Source organism: Hylobates moloch, unplaced genomic scaffold (assembly GCF_009828535.3).
Source record: "Hylobates moloch isolate HMO894 unplaced genomic scaffold, HMol_V3 SCAFFOLD_19, whole genome shotgun sequence".
Lineage (NCBI taxonomy): Eukaryota > Metazoa > Chordata > Mammalia > Primates > Hylobatidae > Hylobates > Hylobates moloch.
The window spans coordinates 39,676,774-39,690,911 of NW_026652294.1; positions in this window are offsets into that span (position 1 = coordinate 39,676,774).

The window sequence follows — 14,138 nt, forward strand, 5'->3', positions numbered from 1 at the left end:
CTCTGTCTCTACTAAAAATACAAAAAAATTAGCCAGGCGTGGTGGCAGGCGCCTGTAGTCAGCTACTCAGGGGCCTGAGGCAGGAGAATGTGAACCCAGGAGGCAGAGCTTGCAGTGAGCCAAGATCGCGCCATTGCACTCCAGCCTGCGTGACAGAGCCAGACTTCATCTCAAAAAAAAAAAAAAAAAAGGAAACTAGCTAAGAGTTTGGCTCTTGTAGACCCTTAATAAATATTTTTTGGATGAATAGGTGGATACATGAACAAATGGGGCCCAGTCTCACTTTGTGGTTATAGCTCAGCAGCAATCACACTGTAGTCATGCACCGTTAAACTGTCAGTTCAGTTTCCTCATCTGTATGTTGGTGGAAATAACAATAATGATAATATCGGTCTTGCCTCTCTTACGTGGTTGTTGTAAAGATCAAATGAGATGTGAAAGCAAGAAGTGCTAAATGCAAGGTATCCACCTGGAATAAAATAAAGACTATTTTTAGCAAAGGTGGCTGACGTGACTGCTTATGACTCAGTATTAGCCACAGCAGGCCAAGAAATTCAGAGAAAGAGTGGTCCCCACTCGTAGAAACTGGGGGAAGACCAGAGCAACTCAAGGGACCACTGACCCAGCCTCTGCTTTCTTCTTAACAAAACACTTGAGGGAAAGGGGAGAAAGTGGAACTCCTTACAACCTCCTGCCCCAACTCCTTGGATGTGCCGGGCACCGGGGCTACATTTAACCCTCTGGGGTCCATCCCAACCAAAGGCTGAAGTGCCTTTGAGAAGCAGGCCTGTGGAATCTGGACTCTTGCTGTAGCTAAAGCAGAGAAGGGAATCCAGTGGCTCGTGTGAATTCTGCAAGGTGCCTGGGAAGACATTGTTTCAGGCCTGGCCACATGCATTTGCTCAAACCACGTCCCTGAGCCTCAGGTTCTCTCTCTGCGTTTCTCGGCTCTGCTCTTTTCTGTCTTGATTTCCTTTACAGGCAGTCTCTCCCATGTGCTGGCACAGATGGTTCCGAGCGGCCTCACACTTACATCCTACCAGTTTAACAACCTCCTCGCAGAAAAGAGCACTTCTCTTCCCCAGTAGTTCCAGAAAAAGTCTAGGGATTAGCACTCGCCAGACAGACAGGAGCCCTTTCCCTGAGCTGGTCACTGTGGTCAAGGGGATGGAGTCTCCTGATGGCCCAGTCCTGTGCTATCTGGAGATCCCAGGAGCCGGAGCTGGAGGTGGAGGCAGTGGTGGTGGAGGGGATTACCCTAATGGAAAAGGATGGTGCTATCACCAAAGAAATGGGGAGTGGAGGTCACTTCGGGAAAACAGCAGATCCCACCCACCAATCCTGGCAGGAGGTACCAAGCTCTACATAAAAACAGTGCTTTTCTCAAGCCTGGCATTGGGCACCTATTCTTTATCAAACCCTTTACAGTGAATTGTCCCACTCAACCAGGTAACAAGTTGTCCAGGGCACCTGGACATAATAGCTCTATTCCACTGGCACCACCCCATCCCGTCTGTCTGTCTTATCTAGACTGTTTTTAATCTGTCTCTGATTTGCTCTTGATCACCAAGCATGCCTTGTTCTCATCTTTCCTGATTCATTATCCCTCTTGGCCTCCACAAGCATGAAATACAAGAGCTGTTTACTGCCACTCCTGTCCAAGCCCAAGTGTATCATCACCATATACATATATCATTGGGCTGCTAGTGGCCATAAAGGCAGAGAGCCTATCTGAACATTAAAGAGACAGAGCCTTGATGATATTGCTTGAGTCTCTGAAACCAGCCATACCTGAAACCAGCTATCCCTCTGTTGTGGGTTGAATTGTATTCCCAAAAAAATATGTTGAAGTCCTGACCTCAGGTACCTGTGAATGTGCCTTGATTTGGACGTAGGGTGTCTGCAGATGTAATCAACTTAAGATGATGTCATACTTCATTAGGGTGGGCTCTAATCCATGATGACAGCTGTCCTTATAAGAAGAGAAGAAACGCAGAGACAGGCACACAGGGAGAGCCTCAGTTGACGATGAAGGCAGAGATTGGAGTGATGCATTTACAAGTCAAGGAAGGCCCAGGATTGCTGGCAACACCCAAAGCTAAGAGAAGGGCATGGAACAGAACCTCCCCAAGTGCCTTCAGAAGGAGCCAACCTTGCTGTCATCTTGGTTTCAGACCTCTAGCCTCCAGAACTGTAGAGAGTAAGTTTCTGTTGTTTTAAACCACACGTGTTTGTGATCATTTCACAAGCACCAGCAATGCAGCTCTAGGAAACAAATACACCCTTTCCTTTTTCCCCCTCGTTTTGTGAACCAATGAATTTCCTCCTTGCTTAAGCAAAATTATGTTTCTCTTACTTACAGCCGAAGTCCTGAATAATACATGTCACCTACACTATGCTATGTGCTGAGGATTCAAAGGCAAATGAGACCTTGTCCCTACCTTTAAGTCATCCATCCTGTGGCTCTAAGCCCAGCATCATCTAACCTTACTGGGGCCTAAACCAGTGAGAAGGACAAAAAGAAACTCAAAGTCATGCTGGGATGGCAATGTCTTACCCCGAATAATGAAAAGTATGTATCTCAAGCACTGTTCAGACCTCTGATGACAGCAAGGCATGATTGGCAAGGAAGAGCAAATCAGAGACAGAATAAAGGGCTCCTGTCTGTCCACTGAGACATGCAAAAACATGACTGGATAAAGGCCAGTCTCTCCAGCCTGGCACTGATGGTTTCAGCCTGCCTGCCTGCCTGCCCGCCCGCCCCCCCGCCCTCCCTCCCTCCCTTCCTTCCTTCTTTCCTTCCTCCCTCCCTTCTTCTCTTTCCTTCCTTCCTTCCTCCCTCCCTCCCTCCCTCCTTTCTCTCTTTTTCTCTCCTTTTCTTTTTCTTTCTCTTTTTCTTTCCTTCCTTTCCTCTCTCCTTCCTTCCTTCCTCCCCTTCCTTCCTTCCTTCCTTCTTTCCTTCCTTCCTTCCTTCCTTCCTTCCTTCCTTCCTTCCTTCCTCTCTCTCTCCCTCCCTCTCTCTCTCTTTCTTTTCTGAGACAGGGTCTCCCTCCGTTGCCCAGGTTGGAGTGCAGTGGCACAATTTTGGCTCACTGAAACCTCTGCCTCCAGGCTCAAGCCATCCCCTCACCTCAACCTCCCGAGTAGCTAGGACTACAGGTGTGCGCCACGACGCCTGGATAATTTTTCTATTTTTAGTAGAGACAGGGTTTTGCCATGTTACCCAGGCTGGTCTCAAACTCCTGGGCTCAAGCAGTTCTCTAGCCTTGGCCTCTCAATATGTTGAGATTACAGGTGTGAACCACTGTGTCCAGCTGTCTAGCCTATATTTCTATCATCATCTTCCACTATATTTGGCTCTTTCTGAATTCTTTCCACCTCCTTTGCTCCAGTCACATCAAATTACTATTTATTCCCCAAAGACACTGTATGCTTTCAAGAGTTGTTAGATTTGCTCACCATAGCTGTCTACAGAGTCCTTCCCTCTACCTCTAAGTCCGAGCCATCTATCTTAGCTCCTTAGGGCTGCCATTAAAAAATGACCACAAACTGGGTGGCTTGTACCAACCAAAATGTATTCTTTCACAATTCTGGAAGCTGTAAGTCTGAAATCAGGGTGTCAGCAGGGCCATGCTCTCTCTGAAGGCTCTGGGGAAGGACTCATCATCGCCTCTCTCTAGTTTCTGGTGGCTGCCGGAAATCCTTGGCACTCCTTGGCTGGTAGACACATCACTCCAATCTCTGCCTTTGTTGTTATGTGGCATTTCCCCGTGTCTGGGTCCAAATTTCCCTCTTATAAGGACACCAGTCACTGGTTTAGGACGTACCTTAATCCAGTATGACTTCCATCTTAACATGGTTATATCTACAAAGACCCTATTTCCAAGTAAGATCACATTCACAGGTACCAGGGGTTAGGACCCCAAATCTATTTGAGGTACACAATTCAACCCACAACATCATCCTTTGAAACCCAGCTCAATTTGCCACATTCTCCAGGAAGTCTCCATCACCTACCTATGGCACGAATGTCTGATGCTCCCAATCTCTGCTGTAGCTGCATCACCTTTGTCCCTGCGGTAGAGATACTTGTGAACTTACTAATTTAGAGCTTGTGAGGGACAGGACTTGAACTCAAACCTTGTTTGTATGGTCCGAAGCCCTTGGTCAGTACCTGTGTTACTCATCAGAAAATAATCTATAAGCTGGGCATGGTGGCTCACCCCTGTAATTCCAGCACTTTGGGAGGCTGAGGTGGGAAGATCATTTGAGGCCAGGAATTCAAGACCAGCCTGATCAACATAGCAAAACACTGTCTCTACACAATTTTTTTTATAAAAAATTAGCTGAGTGTGGGGGTAGCCCTATAGTCTCAGCTACTGGGGAGGCTGAGGTTGGGAGATTACTTGAGCCAAGGAGTTTAAGGCTGCAGTGAGCTATGATCATGCCACTGCCCTCCAGCCTGGGTGACCGAATGAGACTGTCTCAAAAAAAAAAGAATGAACGAAAGAAAGAAAGAAGAAAAAGAAAGAAAGAAAGGAAAAAGGAAGAAAAGGAAGAAAAAGAGAAAGAAAGAAAGGGAGGCCGGGCGCGGTGGCTCACGCTTGTAATCCCAGCACTTTGGGAGGCCGAGGCGGGCGGATCCCGAGGTCAGGAGATCGAGACCACGGTGAAACCCCGTCTCTACTAACAATACAAAAAAAAAAACTAGCCGGGCGTGGTGGCGGGCGCCTGTAGTCCCAGCTACTCGGAGAGGCTGAGGCAGGAGAATGGCGCGAACCTGGGAGGCGGAGCTTGCAGTGAGCCGAGATCGCGCCACTGCACTCCAGCCCGGGCGGCAGAGCGAGACTCCGTCTCAAAAAAAAAAAAAAAAACAAAACTATAAATGTTCTTTTAAATTGAATGATAAGGAAAAAAATAAGGTGAGGATTCTGAAATGATTTGCAAGCCATTAGAATAAAATGAAAGCTGCCCTAGTAAGAACTAAAATACAGCTCACCTGCTTTAGTTCCCCACTTACAATAGCTGGCGTTTTGGTCTCTTGCATCCTTTAGATGGGACAGCTTTGAAATGCTCTAAAGCGCTAAGAAGAGTCTTGGAGACCCAAAAGTGGCCCTGTTCATTGGCCGCTCTGGCCTCAAGGGTCAGGGATGGTGGAACAATCCCCATTCCCTCTGCTCTGGTGACAACCCCAGTCCCACTCTCTGACTGCCCTGTTGGAAACTCAAAACTAAATACACAAATGGAAGAAATTCTGTGTTAGGCCCGCCATGGGGTAGTCTGGGTCCCCATAGAGCTTCATGGAAAAGTTGTTGGCCAGGAAACAGGGTCGCTGGCCCAGAGCCTGGGCTTGCTCCATCCATGATCTAAGCATTTAACAGAAGGAGCTACTGCTGTCTGCCTGGAGACAAGCGAGTTAAGAATAACTTTGCAGAGGCTGAGCTTTACAGGCCTAGCCATCCTGAAATAGCTGAGACATGATCATCCATTACCTTGATGCCTGTCTTTCAGGGAGACAGTTCCAGAGACCGGCCCAGGAAAACAAATTATATATTCCTCCTCATTAAAATGTCTCAGCAAGACCCTTAAATCAGGTTTTGAGGTCCAGGTTCCAACTACTTCTTAGTTAGAATTTCTCCTGGGTGTTTTGGTGGTTCCTGCCAAATTGGGCAGTTCCCAAAGTGGGGACTGTTTCTAAATCAGGGTCTGAGTGCAACCAGCCTCCTTAGGAAAACGACGAAAGAAATTCAAATGGAAAAGAAGTATTAATTAGCCCTTATATAGCACTTGCATGGCTCACTCAGGTGCAATTTTTAAGTGCTTTACATAGATAGGTACCGAGATAGACTATATTATTGTCCCATATGTTCTCTGTACTTCTTTGTGGGAGGATTACACCTCCCTACCATGTTGACATCAAGCTTAGCCATGCAACTGTTTTGCCAAGGAAATGTAGACAGAAGACACATACATCATTTTCAAGAAGAAGCCTAAAGAGCCGTTTCATGGATCCACCATCAACCACTCTTCCTGCTGCCCTAACACCAGCAGTGATGTAGATTAGGGCTCCTCCTTCAGTCTGGTTCCAGAGGGGAAGGCTAAAGCCAGCCTGCGATGGATATGTGATATAAGCAAGAAATACATCTTTGTTCCTGTAAGCCACCGAGTGTTTGCAGTTGTTTGTTATCACAGAACAACTTAGCATGAGCTATTATCATTATCACCATTTAACAAATGAAGGAACCAAGGCAGAGATTGTGCAATTTAAAGAATCTCATCCAACCAGGAAGTGGGAGAACTAGGATTCACATCTGGGCAGCCTGGCTTCAGAGTCCATACTCTTAACCACTTGACTAATTGCCTCCGAAAGTGTCTGTTGTTTTCCTTCAAAACTTCTTTAGCTGACAGTCTCTCCCTGCATGCCGTTTTTCTTCATTTCCCATGGAGGTAATTAAGAATAACTGGCAGAGCATTTGCTTCTCGGTAGGCAGAGGAGACCAGGTAGATGACTCTGTGTAAGAAAACAACAGGTGGCCGGGCGTGGTGGCTCATGCCTGTAACCCCAGCACTTTGGGAGGCCGAGGTGGGTGGATCACAAGGTCAAGAGATCGAGACCAGCCTGGCCAACATGGTGAAACCCTGTCTCTACTAAAAATACAAAAATCAGCTGGGTGTGGCGGCGCATGACTATAATCCCAGCTACTCAGGAAGCTGAGGCAAGAGAATCTCTTGAACCTGGGAGACGGAGGTTGCAGTGAGCCGAGATCGTACCACTGCATTCCAGCCAGAGCTAGACTCCGACTAAAAAAAAAACAAAAAAACAAAAAACAACATAATAGGTTACTGAAGGAGCCGGATTCATTTGTATGCAGAACCAGAAACAACTTTATTTTTTCCACATCGCGGTCTTGCAGGAATTAACAAACTATTCATCATTAGAGATTTAAAAACTGAGACCGAGCCTAATATCAAAACACTGATTTCCCAACTATTTGAAAGCTGCTCTCCTGCCTCAGGTTTGGAATTTGCAGTCGGAAGGGAGTCACGGCTGGCTTCCTCCTTATTTCCCTTCCACGCCTCCTCCACTCACCTGGCTACCTCAAGCTCTTGCAAAATGGGGCTGGGAGTCGGGTGGAGGTAAGAGGCAGGAAAATTCTCGCTTGGCTTTAGTGCCCTCTGGGTTTGGCAGGAGGTCCCGTGTTGCCTCTTTGCGACAAGGGCCTCTATGATGGATCCCCGAGAAAGTCTCCTGCTGGGACACTGCATGGCACCCCTTTCTGGCCCGGGGAACATACTCTCTGGCTAACCCCCCCCCTTTTTTTTTTTGAGACGGAGTCTTGCTCTGTCGCCAGGGTGGAGTGCAGTGGTGCGATCTTGGCTCACTGCAACCTCTGCTTCCCGGGTTCAAGCAATTCTCTTGCCTCAGTCTCCCAAGTAGCTGGGACTACAGGCGCATGCCCCCATGCCCAGCTAATTTTTGTATTTTTAGTAGAGATGGGGTTTTACCATGTTGGCCAGGATGGTCTCAATCTCTTGCGCTTGTGATCCACCCACCTTGGCCTCCCAAAGTGCTGGGATTACAGGCTTGAGCCACCACGCCTGGCGTGGCTAACCACTTCCGATCTTCCTTTCCTCTACTCCATCTTCCACATCCAACCTCTTTCTCCTGGCACAAAAACCTTTCAAAGGCAGTCCTTTTTTTGTGAAACAGCTCTATTGAGATACAGTTGGCATACAATAAACTGCACATAATTCAGGTGCACTGCTTGGTAGTTTTTGACTTTTGAAGAGACCCGTGAACCATAATCAAGATAGAGAATACTTTTGTCACTCTCAAAAGTTTCTTCACGGCCCTTAGTATTTCCTCCCTCCTGCCCTTCCCCCATCTTCAGGCAGCACTAATTTGCTTTCTGGCATCATTGATTTGTCTGGTTTCTTACATTCACCATAATTCCTTTCAGATTCATCATAGGGTGTGTGTGCGGGGGTGGGGGGGGGGCTCTTTTTTCAAGATAACTTAAGTACAGCCACCTTCTGCAGGTGCACAGGGCCCATGGGAAAGGCCCTCATCTGTGACCTGCCACTCAATGCAAGTGCAGCACGTTCTGGGCAGCTGCTCTGAGCTGCTTCACCTTTATTTTCTAGGCCTAGCAGGCTCCAGGGTGAGGCCTCCCAGGGCACACAGGCCAGGCTCTCTAAGCACTTGAAGGTATGCTTCTTTGGCTTGAGGACAGAAAGAGCATCCCCCACTGCCCTGTGTGCCCCATCCCAGTACTTGGGGGAATCGTTCCCTTTCTGATCTCTGAGTGAAGTTCTTAGCAGCATCTATATAGCCTCCAGAGGCTGATACTCAAAGAGTCCTCACGCTGGCCTTTTTGGATCATTCTTAAGTGAACTCTGCATAGATGGTTTAGAGCTGTTCTTTAGACCATGTGGGCATCTAACATTTTATGTTCTCAGCTTGGGACCTCATCTGAAACAGAGACAACAGGAAAATTTGGATGTTAACATCCTGTGATGATAACTTGGAGGTTAAAGGAGGCCATTACTGGCTGGGCGTGGTGGCTCACACCTGTAATCCCAGCACTTTGGGAGGCCAAGGCAGGCAGATCACAAGGTCAGGAGTTCGAGACCAGCCTGACCAACATGGTGAAACCCCATCTCTACTAAAAATGCAAAAATTAGCCGGGTGTGGTGACATGCACCTGTAATCCCAGCTACTCAGGAGGCTGAGGCAGGAGAATCGCTTGAACCTGGGAGGCGGGGGTTGCAGTGAGATTGCGCCACTGCACTCCAGACTGGGTGACACAGCAAGACTACATCGATCGCAAAAAAAAAAAAAAAAAAAAAAAAAAAAGGAGGCTGTTGCTTAGAAATGTCCCTAACCCAAGTGCCCAGACTTCATCAGCTATGAGGTCACACTGCCATTTGCTGTCAAAGTCACAGTAGCCAAGGGCCCCAGTCCCCTTGAACACACAATTTTACCAGGTTCTCCTCCACGAGTCTTCTAGTACACTAGCAGAAATGCTCATCAGAGCTACAAATCCACCCAGATCCCCACTCCACCCTCATCACCTCTGTGATTCTGCATCACTTCCCCACCCTCTTCTCACCAAGGACCCCTCCTCAGTGTGAAGTCTGACTCCTCTGGCAGTAGCTACCCTCTCTCCAGTATAGCTTCACCCCAAGCATGGGGCACAGACACCCTCCCTCGAGTGTTCCCAGCAAGGCTAGGGCTGACTTTGCCACATAAGGGGACTAAAGAAAAGCCAAGGTGACAGAAAGGACAGAATGGAGGGTCTTTACAGAGGTCCTTTCCTTAGGGTTGCCAGATTTAGCAAATAAAAATACAGGACTCCCACTTAAAGTTGAATTTCAGATGAGCAATGAGTAATTTATTTTAATTAATTAATTTTTTTTTTTGAGATGGAGTCTTGCCCTGTCGCCCAGGCTGGAGTGCAATGGTGCAATCTCAGCTCACTGCAACCTCTGCCTCCCAGGTTCTAATGATTCTCCTGCCTCAGCCTCCCAATTAGCTGGGATTACAGGCGCCTGCCACCACGCCCAGCTAATTTTTGTATTTTTAGTAGACACGGGGTTTCACCATGTTGACCAGGCTGGTCTCGAACTCCTGACCTTGTGATCTGCCTGTCTCGGCCTCCCAAAGTACTGGGATTACAGTCGTGAGCCACCACGCCCGGCCATGAATAATTTTTTTACTGTAAGTATGTCCCAGGCAATATTTGGAACATAGTTACACTATAATATTATTCGTTGTTTATCTGAAATGCAAATGTAACTGGGCACCCAGCATTTTATCTGGCAACCCTGCCTCTTCTGGGTGTCTCTCTGTAGTCTCTGACATGTCCTCTGTTGCAGAATCCAACTTATTTCCCATAACAAGGGAGTCCTGGAGAAACCCTCCCTCCTGTCTTTTCAACCCTCAAAGCTCCAAGAACAGGGAGCAGGTTTCCCCTCCAAGAGTCCAAGGCTCCTTCCAAGTCCCTAATTCTGGCCCCAGGATGACTGATCATGAAATAGCCATTCCTTTCAGGGGAACCCCCAGCCCAAGAATGTGGTCTTGTCCTTTCCCTCCTAATGGCATGAGAACAATACTCTGGGATCAGCACATTTCCCGAAGTCTATCTTGCATTGTTGTTCTTTTTTATTTTATTGTAAATTGACAATTTATAATTGTATATATTTATGGAGCACAAGGTGATGCTATGATTTATGAATATAACGCAGATGAATTAAATCAAGCTAATTAACATATTCATCACTTCAAATGCTTTTCATTTTTGTGATGAGAATATTTGAAATGTACTCTCTTAGCAATTTTGAAATATACAATACACTATTATTATCTATATTCACCATGCTGTGCAATAGATCTCAAAAAAAAGTATTCCTTCTAAGATTTTTGTACCCTTTCACCATCTTCTCTCCATTTCTCCCATCCCCAGCCTCTGTAACCACCATTCTACTCTCTGCTTCTACAAGTTCCATTGTCTTAGAGTCTACACGTAAGTGAGAACATGTGGTATTTGTCTTTCAGTGCCTGGCTTATTTCGCTTACTAGGATGTTCTTTACTTTGATCCCTGTTGTCACAAATGACAGAATTTCCTTCTTTTTAAAGACTGAATAACATTCCATTGTGTCTGTATACCACATTTTCTTTATTCATTCATCTGTTGATGGACACTTATGTTGACTCTGTAATTTGGCTGCTGTGAATCCCTAGGGCTACAGTGATAACAAGGGAGTGCAGACATCTCTTTGAAAAATCTTTTGGGTAAATAATCAGAAGTTGGTTTGCTGTATCATATGGTTATTCTACATCATATGCTTATTCTATTTTTAGTTTTTCTTTTTCTTTTTTTTGAGACAGTTTCACTCTTGTTACCCAGGCTGGAGTGCAATGGTGTGATCTTGGCTCACCACAACCTCTGCCTCTGGGTTCAAGTGATTCTCCTGCCTCAGGCTCCCGAGTAGCTGGGATTACAGGCACACACCACCACGCCTGGCTAATTTTGTATTTTTAGTAGAGATGGGGTTTCATCATGTTGGTCAGGCTGGTCTCGAACTCCTGGCCTCAGGTGATCCACCCGCCTCGGCCTCCCAAAGTGCTGGGATTGCAGGCGTGAGCCACCGTGCCCAGACTATTTTTAGTTTTTCGAGAAACTGCCATACAGTTTTCCATAATAGCGGTGCTGCTTTACATTTCCGCATTCCCCTTCCCCATTTGCACAGTTGTTCTTGAATAACCGGGTCTGGGTAAACGTCAGCAGGTGAGTCAGGTTGCTTCAGGCTGTCATCAGCCTGCTGCCTTAGGGGACCTCTGTCAGTCTGGGGGCAGAGATTTGGCCCTAGCAGTTTTTTCTGCATCTTCTGCTCATTGCTCCCAGTCTTGGACAAGACTGCATTACACATCTCCCCAGAAGTAACAATAGTTTTAGAAATAGGGCCGTCCTACAGCTCCGCCCTCAGGGAAGATAATCATTTCTGTTATTAGGCAGAACAGAGCAGTCCCCATTCCACAACTGGATGTTGACTTTATCTTTATAGAATCAAAGGCCCATTAAAGTATTTTCCCTAAATCAACACTGCAAGTTGCCCACAGGCTAAAATCCCCGCCTATGCCTAAACATAAGGACTGCTGTGCATTTAATATATCAGTTTTTCCTACACAAAATCATCAAACTTTCATAAAATCCAGGGCTTCAGTCTTAGCCAAGATCTCACCAGCTGCCCCACCGCCATACATACCACTGGGGATTCATCCAATGAATAGATTGGAAATCTTTGTATGAATGCCTTGCTAGATTTTTTGGTTCAAAACACAGTGAGGGTTCCCTTGGACAGCTCTGGTGGCGCTGAATTCTTCAAAAAACAATGAGCTTTCCGGATAACTGAAGCTTATCTCTATCAAACCCAACACTTTCTTTATTTTATCCATTTTGATTGGAATCTGTCAAAACTGTCACAGCACAGATCTATGCCTGTTTTTTTTTGTTTTTTTTTTTTTTTTAAGCTTTTCTGTCTCCTTTGTCTTCAGGCTACCATATGGGTTGACACTGTGCTAACTGTGTCACTTCTAGCAGCCCCTCCCTATTTTTTATTCGCTGTGGAGAAGGATGTGTTAAAAAAAAAAAAAAAGTAAACAGAATCACAGGGCCTAAACTAAAGACTTTTTCTTGCAAGTAAAGCTGTCTTTTTTTTTTTTTTTTTTTTTTTTGAGACAGTCTTTCTCTGTCCCCAGGCTGGAGTGCAGTAGTGCAATCTCGGCTCACTGCAACCTCTGCCGCCCGAGTTCAAGCAATTATTCTGCCTCAGCCTCCCGAGTAGCTGGGATTACAGGCATGCACCACCACGCCTGGCTAATTTTTGTAGTTTTTTAGTACAGACGGGGTTTCGCCATCTTGGCCAGGCTGGTCTTGAACTCCTGACATCATGATCCGCCCGCCTCAGCCTCTCAAAGTGCTGGGATTACAGGCATGAGCCACCGCACCTGGCTGCTCTTGTCTTTAGAGCAGGACATTGTGAAGGTTATTCGAGAGGCTTAAAGGGTTTTGTTTTGGTTCATGGCCTAATTTTAGCTTTCCGTCTTTCTGAAAGGTTAAGATTTCTTCCCTTCTGAATAAGTGGGATGTTATTATAATGAAATGCACAAGTTCCTTTAGAACACATTATGGCAAACTATCCAAGTTAGAGCTGTTGCTGAGGGAACCAGGTAAAGCTTGCTTAATGTATAAACCTGGTTATTATATTTAAAATTCAAGCAGCAGCCAGAGATTCCTACTGGTAGAGGGAAGACTTTACTTTTGAAGAGGAAAAGTACTTAACTCCTAGAGGAAAGCGTCATTCCTGAGGTTCACCCTCATGGTCTAGAGACAAACACATGGGACTCTTCTTTTTTGTGTGTGTTTCTAACAGTGGAAGAAAAGGAAAGCCAGGCTAAGCCGAGAAAAGTAGAAGAGAAGACACAGCAGCTCGTTCTTTCCCAGTAGCTGTTAGACTGATTGCGGAGGGGAAGGTCAAAAGAGGAGAAGTTCACAACTATGATACCAGCTCTAGAGGCGAAAGAACAACTGAGAGAGAACTATCCAAGAAGTGTTTGGATCCCGAAGCACAAAGGTGAGGAAAGAGCAAAATATGGCTTTCCCTCATAAAAGAAAATACAACTGACCTCCGAACAACAAAGGCTGTGGGGCGGGTTAGAGGCGCCGACCCCCACGCAGCTGAAAATCCATGTACAACTTATTTTTACTCCCTCAAACTTTACTAATAGCCTTCTGTTGACTGGAAGCCATGCTGATCACATAAACAACACATATTTTGTGTGTTATATGTATTACATGTTGTATTCTTACAATGAAGTAAGCTGAATGGGCGCGGTGGCTCACGCCTGTAATCCCAGCACTTTGGGAGGCCGTGGCAGGTGGATCACGAGGTCAGGAGTTTGAGACCAGCCTGGCCAACATGGTGAAACCCTGTCTCTACTAAAAATAAAAAATATTAGCCAGGCTTGGTGGCATGCACCTGTAGTACCAGCTGCTCGGGAGGCTGAGGCAGAAGAATTGCTTTAACCCTGGAGGCAGAGGTTGCAGTGAGCCGAGATCACACCACTGCACTCCAGCCTGGGTGACAGAGTGAGACTCCATCTCCGCAAAAAATTAAAAAAAAAAAAAAATATATATATATATACACACACACATATATATATTAAAGTAACCCAAGGGCCGGGTGTGGTGGCTCATGCCTGTAATCCCAGCACTTTGGGAGGCTGAGGTGGCGGATCACTTGAGGTCAGGAGTTCAAGACCAGCCTGGCCAACATGGTGAAAACCCATCTAAAAATACAAAAATTAGCCAGGTGTGGTGGTGTGCACCTGTAATCTCAGCTACTTGGGGGGCTGAGGCAGGAAAATCGCTTGAACCCAGGAGAAGGAGGTTGCAGTGAGCTAAGATTGTGCCACTGCACTCCAGCCTGGGCGACAGACCCTGTCTCAAAAAAACAAAAAACAAAAAAACCCCAAAAACCCAATAAAGTAAGCCACAGAAAATAAAATGTTATTAAGAAAATCATAAGGGGCCAGGCACAGTGGCATATGCCTGTAGTCCCAGATACTCCGGAG